Raw genomic sequence first — 12154 nt, 5'->3', positions numbered from 1 at the left:
ATCTTCTCCAACGTAGGAGTTTTACATGGTGTAAATGCATTAGAGCAAAACTGAAGAAATTGCTGAATGGAGTGAGTGATTTTACATGTCTTATACTTTCAAGCTTTAGATGATTCAATTTTGCTCTACTAGTTTCGATGGCTTTTGAGCTATATTCCCAAATATTTTCCACCTTAATCCTAAGCCCCGTTACAACCCTTGAAAAGTCCTTTTGATTCGTGTTATGCATGTGATCCTAATAGTGGAGAATGAGAAGATATACAAGCCTATGGTAGATCATTTCCATTGGAATGAATTTGAGTGAAACACATACCCTTCAAACACATGAGAATAGAGTGTTTATTTTCATGAGGGTCTATGTGTTTAGTTTATTCCATCTTTGAGTGAAAATGCTTATTGACGGGTTGTCGAAGCATTCAAAATTAGTACTAGTCCCACAATCAAATAATTGCAGTAAAAAGTGGTACTAGGTCGAATCCCACAGGGAGCAAATCAGTAATCTCTTAGCCGAATGGATAAAGTGATTGAGTGGAAAATTTAATAACTAAAATTTAAAAGAATAAGAAAGCAATAACAAACTAAACGAACAAGAGAAAATCAGTCTTACCGAATTCTGGTTGAAGGGTTCGGGTTGAATCGATTTGTCATCGATCCTAGGTAAATTTCAGCATTCTTGCAATTCAAGCATTTAACCTTAGATTTATTAGAATAGCCATAATAAACCTTGTGTTTTCCTAATTCAGTTGACCAAACCCAGCATTTGATCAACACTTATGACCACTCAACTAGGTACGATAGCGTCCATGTTAAACAGTGATAGCATTAAGATTTGTGAAAATAGTTAAACCAAAATAACAATAATTGAGATAGCTGCAATTACTGAATCTTGTTCCATCGATTCCTTGAGGTTGAACCATGTTAAAACATTGGTCAAAGGCTGTCACGAACAATTGACCCAAAAAGATATCAACCTAATTGCTACTTGTACCATTATTCGGGACAATTACAGATCACCGAAATCATGGATAGCAGTAGGAAAATCAACATTAATTCAGTTTCTCAAACTAATTAACATCAACATCCAATAAAAATATGCACAAGAATCAATGAATACCAAAATTAAAAAGTAAGAAAATAAATTAACTACAGAACCTCACAATGACACAATCGAACCTCCCCCCTTGAACCAGAAAAAGAAGCTTAGCTGCTCATGATCTGCGCAATCTCCATGCTTTGCTTCTCCATAGCCAAACTGCTTTCTTGAGCATCTTGGTCTTCTTGATGATCTCTTGGATCTGAGAGTGAGTGATGCTAGAGCTAGTTCGCCCCCTTCTTTATATATCCAAAGGAGAGGGCTGTTTTCCAACTCCTTCTAGGAGATCATCTTATTTTTAGGGAGTCTTGATCTTCTTTGAACTAATCCTATCCTATCTCTTATCTAATGAGCTAATCTCAATCTTCTTATCTCTCTACAATTACATTCAAGACTTTAGATCTGATAAGACTCTCTCCTTGGAGATTACATTCGAAATTTGGACTCTTGACTCTTGAATTCGAGTTGGGCTGCTTCAAGGTACTTCTGCGAGTTGGGCTTAAGTTGTGAAATGGGCCTGGCTGCGACCTTGCTCCAACTTTGGGCTCATTTCAGTACTTGATTCGGGCCGAATCTGTCAAAACCCAAAACATAAAAGTTGTGGGTATTTCTTTCCTCTTTCTAATGCTTCTTGAATTTTCCAATTCGGAGTCCGGAATTGAGAGTTAGGCCCAGATTACTAACTGTTGCCGAAATAGTGCAAAATCACCCGATTTGCCATGTTTTCTTCCAATTGCCTTCTTTATTGCCATGAATCGAAATACAAGAGTAATGATTTCATTTAAGTGCTAAAGTAATGTAAAAAGATGAAAATTAGGGGACAAAAATAGGGTTCTTTTCAGTCTCATCAAATCCTCCCACACTTAAACTTTGCCCGTCCTCGGGCAAGGCAAAACTTAAGCAAAACAAGAGAACCTAACTATTGCAACTCTCTTCTTTTTCTCTATACGAGGCCTGGTCCAATGCATGCGTCAGTCTAGTCTTGGTAACCTTCCCCTTTTTGTCTCTTTCTCCCCTTTTTCTCGTCCAAGAGTGATCGCAAATCACCATTCCTCATGGTTCCAAGTTAAATCGATAGTCAAGGAGACAAGCCTTCCCGGGCTGAAACTCCTTGGACTGCACGGGTGCTCATTGCTTTTAACAAACCAATTCAGCCAGATTCAATTACCTTTCTCTAAATCAAAACAATGTGTGCTTATTGCCATAAGCATTCTATGTATCACATCTCCACCACTTAGAATGAATTCCAAGGATCTGAGAACGGGGTTGGGGTTCTAAGGTGAGTGCATTTTATGCTCCATCTCACCCTTGCTTTCGTTTCTAGATGTGAGTGCATTTTATGCTCCATCTCACATTAATCACGATTTTATTTTCTCTTTTTTTTTTTGTTTTGTACAAGAATCACAAGGTCTCACCACCTGATCCATAAACTCATTGATTGTGGTCTCAATCTGCCTAACACAGCAAGTTCTAGAATAATCAAACCAGGTTTGATAGATATTTATGCATCTTGCCTATTGATCGATTAAATTCATGAGGTACCATATGCAGCCAAGAACGATTCAATTAGTCATTCTTGCATCCTATCTAATCTATTCAGCCTAAGCACATGATTCTAGATAAGTTGAAATCATTCAAGGATAAGCTTCAAGGGAATAGAGTTTCCAAAAGGCAAGGTTAAGAAGAGATGATCGAAGCATTCTAGGGTTTTCCATTAGATTTCCCTAATCCCCCCACACTTAAGTTGTACATTGTCCCCGATGTATGTGATTATGCATAAAGTAGAAGGATTTGGGGGTACTTCCCTATTTGTCTTGTTGGGTTCCTACTAAACACACAAAAGAAAAAAAATATCAAAACTTAAACAAAATAACAAAAAATCACAATGGGTTGCATCCCACAAGCGCAATTGTTTAACGTCATTATGCTCGACGTTCTCCTCTGCTTCTTTAATCCAATGAATACCGAGGAATGTCCAACGAGATGTCTACCGTAGAGGAGACATTTGCATCCTCGTGGAACAACTTCAATCAATGCCCATTCACCTTGAAGATCTTACCTGTGTCGAGACTTTTTATCTCTACTGCACCATAAGGGACTACATTAGTCACACTAAAAGGACCCATCCATCTGGAACGCAACTTACCTGGCATGAGTTGGAGGTGAGAGTTGTAGAGTAAGACCTTTTGTCCAACCTTAAATTGTTTTCTTAAGAGTACATTGTCACGGAACAATTTGGTCTTTTTTTTGTAGATTCTTGAATTTTCATATGCCTCTAACCGCAACTCTTCCAGCTCTTGCAACTGGAGCTTCCTTTCCTTCCCTGCTTCTTCCATATTCATGTTGCATCGCTTTATTGCCCAATAGGCCCTATGTTCAATTTCGACTGGCAAGGGGCAAGATTTGCCAAAAATTAACCTGTAAGGGGACATACCTATTGGGGTCTTGTAAACTGTTCGATATGCCCAGAGAGCATCATCCAGGTGTAGGCTCCAATCCTTCCTTCCCGGATTCACCGTCTTTTCCAAAATGGACTTTACCTCTCTATTGGAAATTTCAGCTTGCCCGTTAGTCTGGGGGTGATAGGCAGTGGCGATTCGGTGATGCACCTCATACCTTCTCAACAAGGCTTCTACTGTTCTATTGCAAAAGTGTGTCCCTTGATCGCTTATGATGGCTCGAGGAATGCCAAACCTGCTAAAGATATTAGATTTGATAAACCCTACAACACATTTAGAATCATCAGTCTTGGTGGCCTAGGCTTCCACCCATTTTGAGACATAATCGACTGCCAAAAGTATATAAGAAAAACCATAAGAGGGAGGAAAGGGTCCCATGAAATCGATGCCCCAAACATCAAATATTTCACATATAAGAATGGGTGTTTGGGGCATCTCATTCCTACGAGATAGTGTACCTGTTTGCTGACATCTTTCACAATTTTTACAAAACACGTATGCATCTCTAAATAGGGTTGCCCAATACAGCGCACTATCTAAGACCTTTTGAGCAGTCCTCTTTGGCCCAAAATGGCCACCACAAGCATAATTATGGAAAAAAAATTAGAATCGACATCTGCTCATCCTCAGGGACACATCTCCTAATCATTTGATCATAACAGAATTTCGATAAGGTTCATCCCAAACATAATATTTTGCCTCATACCTGATTTTGTTCTTCATGGATTTGCTAAGGTCATTAGGCAAAAATCCGGTGACCAAGTAGTTCACAATGTCAGCATACCATAGAACTATACCTCTCATGTGAAACAACTGCTCATCAGGAAACAACTCATCGATGGGTGTGGAGTCCTCATCTTTCACCAACCTACTTAGGTGATCTGCCACCAAGTTTTCAGCTCCCTTTCGATCCTTGATCTCTAAATCAAACTCTTGGAGCAAAAGTATCCACCTTATCAGTCTCAGTTTCGACCCCTTCTTTGCTAGTAGGTATTTCAAAGCTGCATGGTCAGAAAATACAATCACTTTAGAGCCAAGCAAATATGATCTAAATTTGTCTAAAGAAAACACAATAGCTAATAGCTCTTTCTCAGTGGTTGTGTAATTGCTCTGTGCAACATTCAGCGTTTTGGAAGCATAGTAGATGACGTGGCTTTTCCCATCAATTCGTTGACCTAGAACCGCCCCTACCGCATAGTTGCTTGCATCTGTCATGATCTCAAAGGGCAAGTTCCAATCGGGTGGTTGAATGATGGGTGCAATTGTTAATAAATTTTCCAGCTTATCAAATGCTTCCCTGCACTCATCACCAAAATCGAAAGGCATATCTTTTTGCAGCAACTTAGACAATGGCAGGGCAATCCTTGAAAAATCTTTGATGAACCAGCGATAAAAACCTGCATGTCCAAGGAATGAACGAACCTCCCTAACATTTGTAGGGTAGGGTAAGCTCATAATTAAATCTATTTTAACCTTATCGACCTCTATTCCTCTTGCTGAAATTACATGTCCCAACACAATGCCTTCCTTCACCATGAAGTGGCATTTTTCATAGTTTAAGACAAGATTTGTTTCAACACATCGATTCAGAATTTTGCTTAAACTATTTAGGCAGTCATCAAACGAATTACCATAAACAGTAAAATCATCCATAAACACTTCAATGCATTTTTCAATAAAATCAGAAAATATACTCATCATGCATCTTTGAAAAGTGCCTGGAGCGTTACACAAACCAAAAGGCATTCGTCTATAGGCAAAGGTGCCGAATGGGCAAATAAATGTTGTTTTCTCTTGGTCCTCCTGTGCAATAACAATCTGGTAATAACCTGAGAAACCGTCAAGAAAACAAAAGAAAGACTTACCTACTAATCGCTCTAGCATCTGATCGATGAAGGGTAAGGGGAAATGGTCCTTTCAAGTGACCAAGTTATGTTTTCGAAAATCTATTACCATTCGCCAGCCACTTTGTACCCTCATGGGAATTAGTTCATTATTTTGATTTTTTACTACAGTAATCCCAATTTTCTTAGGTACAACATGAATAGGACTTACCCATTTACTGTCTGAGATTGGATAAATTATCCCTTCATCTAACAGTTTAAGCACTTCTTTCAGTACTACCTCTTTCATTACCGAGTTGAGTTTTCTTTGTAGTTCCCTAACCGGTTTGGCACCATCTTCCAAAAGGATCCTATGCATGCAAATCGAGGGGCTGACCCCCTTTATGTCGGCTAGGGTCCAGCCGATTGCAGCCTTATGGTCCTTTAGGACTCTGATGAGCCTCTCCTCTTGCTCCTCAGTCAACCCTTTTGCAATGATTACGGGCAGTGTCTCTTTTTTGCCCAAGTATACATATTTCAAATGAACAGGCAGGGTCTTCAGTTCCAGCTTCGAAGCCTGCAAAACAGAAGGCAGCAGTTTTGTGTGAGAAATCTTCGATTGAATATCAGAATTACTTACCTCTTGTTCCAGTTCCGTAGTGCCATAGGGTGCATCGAACTCCTCTTCCTTGTCTGGTTGTCCCTTATATTCCAGCTCATCGCCCATGTCTTCCTCTCCAAAGACTTCCTGCACAATCGAATCAATGGTGTCAATAGAGCAGATCGAATGACATTCACTAGGATATTTCATTTCTTCAAAAATATTAAACTTTACAATCACCCATGTCTTCCTCCCACCCCACATGGAAAATTTATAAACTGTGTTTTATAGACAATCCAAAGAGCCCAAATCGGCTATCCATCAATCTTTTTTTTTTATTTTTTCAAACTGTTTGCTTTAACTTATGTAAATAACTTATCTACAATGCTTCAAAGCAATTGAACTAGATTAAGCTGAAACTTCAGCTCAATCCTTCCAAACGAGGGTTTTAGGGGGTGTAAGTTGGGTAGGTTCGATTGGGTTTTAGTTAAACGTAGGCCCAACCCTAAGAATTAGGTCTAAAGCCCAAGCCAAAGGTTAAGCCTGAATTATTCAATTTGAGCTCAATTTACACTAAAATTTAATGCATTTGGGGTGGGTCCGGGCTTCGACCGATTGGTCAATCAACTCACACTAAAATGTATGTATGTATGTATATGCATAATTTATGGTAAGTTATAAAGACCCCCTGTACTATGGGATCTGTGACAAAAACCCCCGTGTACTTTGTTTTGTGGCAAAGACCCCCATGTACTATGACCATGAAACAAAGACCCCCTTCCATTAGCCTTCCGTCGAGAAAGGCCATTACAATATTTTTTAATCCCCACACTACCCTTGTAATAACTAGACTAGAAAAACATTGTTCATCTTCCCCAACCTTCCGATACTACCCTTTCGTTCCTTCACATTTATCTTTTTCCTCTCTCTCCCCTGATCTCTCTTCTTGCCCTTCCCTTGTACTTTGTTTCTTCTTCTCTCATCTATTATCTTCATCAGATAAATGAGAAATGAAATAACAATGCCTGATGCATATTTCATTCATGGATACCTCCTTCTCTGTAGCCCTTGTTCATGGTTCAAATTATTCAAGACATGATAATCATCATGACAATGAGAAATCCTCTTTCCTTGTTTGAAAAATCCTTCCTGAAAGTTTCCATCGATGGGATTGAAGACAAAACACAAGACAGGAAATCGACGCCGGCTATTTTGGTATAGGTCAACTCACCTTTCTTTTTTTCTTTTCTTTGCATTTTATTCAGCGTGTATGCAGTCTAGTTTTTCTAGTCTATAGCCACCTTTTTCCCTTTTTGTGGAAGAGACCGAGGGGAGCCTAATTCAATTTATATTTATACATCTACATGTGGAACACCCATGCATGATGCATAACAATCTATTGGCTACAGAACCAATTTTAGTTTCTCCTCCAGTTAGAACACAACCTGTCTTAGTTTGTCCACTGATTTCTCGTCAGCGACCAAAAATTTTTTCCACCAGAAAACAAAGAAACAGAAGTGGATGCCGCTGTGGGACACCATGCACTATCAAAGAGTTGGTATCAGGTTGCTTCTTTGGTATGTCTTTTTCACTCTAATACTAGCCCCAACAGTTGATGCTAGAATTAGCCACTACAAACGGGAGGTTAAATATGAATTTAAATCACCAGACTACTATAAGAAGCTAGCGATTACCATCAATTGGAGAACCCCAGGGCCGACAATACAAGCGCAGCAAGGTGATACCATCATTGTCGAGCTTAAGAATGGTTTGGTGACAGAGAATGTCACAATTCATTGGCATGGAATCCGACAGGTGTGGGCTCTTTCCCTCTTCATTAATCATGTTGAACTTTTTTGGGTTTCCATCTTTTGTTCATTTCTATGCACCATCAATCACAGATTGGAACCCCATGGATGGATGGAATAGAAGGAGTAACTCAGTGTCCAATTTTGCTGGTCCGATCTGGTGGTCGGTCATATGGCCGAAGACGACTCCAGAACCAATAGCCTCAATGAAGCCGTCTCCAACTCCACAAGTGTTGCAGGGGAGGTGATCTTTGCCTGCTTGTCCATGGGCTTGGTTTGCTGCATTTGGACAAAAAGTAGCTCTAAACCCCCAGCTTTGATATAATCTTCATCGTCAACAAAATCTTCTTTAATGACCACACACCCTTCACTCCCCCACCAGCCCTCGCTTGTATAGTTGGTATACGGGAACAGTACAAATAAAGTCGAGTTGAGTGTTTCCCACTTAGTCTCCTTGATCGACACCTCCGTGTAGGGGAAGGATAACCCACTATTGTTGCAATGTTTCGAGTTCCAAAACACTCCATCATGACCATAGTTCTTATCTCTGCTTCATAATCATAGCTTCGTCGCCATTAGCTTCAGAGTATACAATGAAGACGATATCATTGAGTGTGACAACAGTTATTCACTCTTTTTGTGTCTTCCTCTATTTTTCTAAGGAGAGAGAATAAGAGATAGAGGAGGCACAGTTTTCCGAGTTATGAGGTGTTGAACTGTGAAGGGTCATATCCATCCTTTAGTTCTCCACGTGGCCACAGAGAGGATGATGAGGGAGAGGAAAAGAAGATAAGAGAGCCAAAATAATAGGTTAAATAGGTTTTAAGAGAAAAAGGGCAAAAAAAGAAAATAAAAAAGTTTAGTGGGGTATTTTAATAATTTAACACATTCCTTTATCTGACTTAACAGTCAAAGGGGGTCTTTGTCTCATGGTCATAGTACAGGGGGGTCTTTGTCGCAAAACAAAGTACAGGGGTCTTTGTCACAAACCCCATACTATAGGGGGGTCTTTGTAATTTACCCTAAAAAAATATAAATCTGTATTTTGATGCCTTAAGGGCATCATCTTAGAGTATTTTAGAACTTAGACTGACTAATTTGTACCCTTTTTCCAGTTAAATTCAATGTTGTGACCTCTGAGGGTTCTTGTGCAAATTCTAGGTAAAAAGCTGGGAAATTTACAGAGTTTTATATAGATTTTGAGAAGCTGGTGAGAATTCCAGCTGAGAGAGGGCGCCTCCTATCTACTAAACTAGAAAGGCGCCCCTCCTACTAGCATACTCCCCTCTCCTTAGCAAACCCTAGGGCACCTCCCCACTCATTCTTTTCACCTCTAACAAACCCTAGCCACCCCTAACTACTAAATCTTCACCTTCCACTCCTCCTTAACATGTAATCTCAACCATCCAAGCCTTAGCAACCTCTCATACCCTTAGATCTTCACTCTCTATCTCAGCCACTCACCCCAGAGCGCCACCCACTCCTCTTAATCTCCATCTTTCAGCCCTAAGCACCCAAATCTCCACCATTCAATCCTAGGAGCTTAAATCCCAGCCTTCCATACTTATGGGCGCCCTCTCCTTTTCACTCTAGCTGTAGGATCCCTCTAGCTTAATCCTAACCCTCCATTCCTAAACCCTAGGGGGCCCATTTTCTGCATCAACCCACTAGCCACCCCTCTCTTTCTCTCTAATCCCAGTTTTGTCCACCCTTCTCTATAAAATGGACCCCAGGGGCCCTTGAGAACGGGTTGGTTAGCCTAGTTCACAAGGCCAAGGCTTCTTAAGGGGTTCAAGTGTTACAGGAAGGAGAACACCCAGTTCTTGTCAAGAGAGGTTCCTGCAAGCAGTTCGTCCAACCTGCAACTCCCTCCACTGGAGTTGATCCACTATTTTTATTTTGTTTTTATTTTCTTTCTTTTTGTTGTTCAGTTTTTCTAGCAATTTAATTTCTGTAACTTTCGACTTTGGTTTGATTTGATTTTTGTTTTTCTTTCTCTTTTATAGATCTGAATTCACCTAGTTCAAGGCTAAGGTGTCTCGAGGGGTTCGAGGGCTGAATGGAGGAGGAACGGCTTGCAGTTTGTCTTCCCGGAAAGCTACCGCCACTAGATCCGAATTTCAACTTATTTTTATTTATTTTCTTGTTAATTTCAGTTTTATTAAATTTCTTGTCTTTTTTCAACTCTGAATATTTAATTTCAGCTCTAATAAATTTTATTTTCTTATTTTATACAAATCCCAAATCTGTTTTTTTTTTATTTGTCCGGAACAAAATAATAACTTTTAACCTTACTTCCCTGAGGATTCGGCCCCTTCCTCACTACCAAACTACGTTCTTTATTTAGTTTTGAGGATTAGAAAAATATAAATTATTAAACTAGTGTCCTAGGTGTTTGACGACGCATCCCGGGTGCATCAAGTTTTTGGTGCCATTGTCGGGGAAGCAACAGATTGAAAATTTTTATTTCTTTGTTTCAGATCTGTTTACATTATTTTTTTTTACTTTTTTATTTCATTAGTTTTCTGATCTTTGGAAATAAAACTCTCATAATTCTTCTTTGTTTTCACAGAACGTAGCAGCCGATGGCGGGGTGCCGAAACACTATTGGACTGCGCACACAAAAAAGAAAAGAAAAATATTGGGTAGCGATTCAAGTGTAGTCATCCCATCTTATTCCTGATTTTTCTTTTTATTTTCAAATTTATCTTGGTAGATTAGTTTTTTTTAATCTTTGGTTATTTATTTTTATTTTTATTTCTTAATAAATTTGGCTATATTTTTTAGGATTATTTTTTTCTTTTGTTTCGTCTTTAGATCTAATTAGTTATTTAATTGAGTAATTAATTATTAATTAGGAACTTATTCAAAATTTCGAATTTGAGTTTAAATTTCAAAATTTGATTTTTAATTTGAATCTAAATTTGAATTTAAATTTCAAATTTCAAAAAAAAATAATATTTTAGAAATTTTTTACATTTGCATTCCAACATTTGGGGTTTGATATGTTCTAGAGCATGCATCATATAGGATTATTTAATTGCCGAAATCATCTTGTTAGTTTTTAATGTGTTAGGGTTTTTCATTTTTTTTAATTGCTCTCTTTGCTGAATTAATTTGTTTTATTATTTTATTGCTGAATTACATATTAGAGATAACTATTTATGCATTGTAATTAGTTGCATTTATTTTGTTTATTGTGTTTTTCTGTTAATCCATTTAAGGGCAATCCAATTTAAATAAGATAAGGTGGGGATTTCATCACCCTTCCTTGGCTCAAAAACCACCACCCTTTCATGTGTGGCTCACCCTAAACCTTAATTTAAAATTTGGATAGCAAGATCCTTTAGGAGGCCCCACACATTTGGTTCAAAAGTGTGTTGAATTTTAGGGAAGCTTGTAATTACTTTCCATAACCGGCGGTTGGTGTTTAGGAAATATGTTAACCGGCTAAGCCTAAGCAGGTTTTGTGGTTACTTAATTAGGTCCTTGCGAGAGCAAGGGGAGCCTCCCGCATCCCCACCTCTTACCTGGCTAACCAAAGGAAGTGGTGTAATTCCAAGTGAACCTAAGAGGATTCACATTGGTTGAACCACTAGTTTAGAAAACCTTAGTTTAGCCCTTAGGTCATGTGTTTTACTTGTTTATTCTTAATCAAAAAAAAAAAAATCAATGAGCGGAGTTTGTGGAATGAGAAACTACTTCCAACTTAAGCCACGGATAGATTAGAACCATGTGTCTCAATAACTGGATAAGATTAATGGGATGGCTCAAAAACTTGATCAAGTCCTTGCATTTCATCAACAAATTGGCCCATACCCAACCATGTCATCCTACCCAACATGTTCCATCTGGGCAAGCCTGGCACATCATGTTAGCCAGTGCCCTACGGCGGGCCCATGTCAACCAGTATTCCAGATCAAGTATATGCAGCTAATGGATTTTTCCAACCCAATGCTAACCCATTCTTTCGCTCATATAACCCTGGGTGGGAAAATCAGCCCAACTTCGTTTATTAGACCCAAGCCCAAGAAACCACCCTGCCAGATGTGCACTCTCAATGGTTTGAAGCCTAAACTCACTGTGAGTATAATGATTACCCTGGGACTCAACCGGCTTAGCCATGTCAAACCTACCCTCAGCCCTATCAAACTGATTTAGTTGATGACAAATTCATGCAGCTTCAACAGCTAATTCTAACTCAGTAGTAGTTCGTCACTAGATTAGAAAGCTAAATATGACAGCTAGTCGAAGCCAATGCGAGGAGAGAAGATGGACAACTACTGAGTCAACCGGTTGCGAATCCTAGAAATCAGCCACCGGGTTTTCCTCTACAACAGGTTCAACCACCTCCTAAGAACCCTCAGTTT

Source organism: Nelumbo nucifera, chromosome 4, assembly GCF_055504915.1.
Source record: "Nelumbo nucifera cultivar China Antique chromosome 4, China Antique-T2T, whole genome shotgun sequence".
In the NCBI taxonomy this organism is placed as follows: domain Eukaryota; kingdom Viridiplantae; phylum Streptophyta; class Magnoliopsida; order Proteales; family Nelumbonaceae; genus Nelumbo; species Nelumbo nucifera.
Note: the sequence above shows the minus strand (reverse complement) of the source record.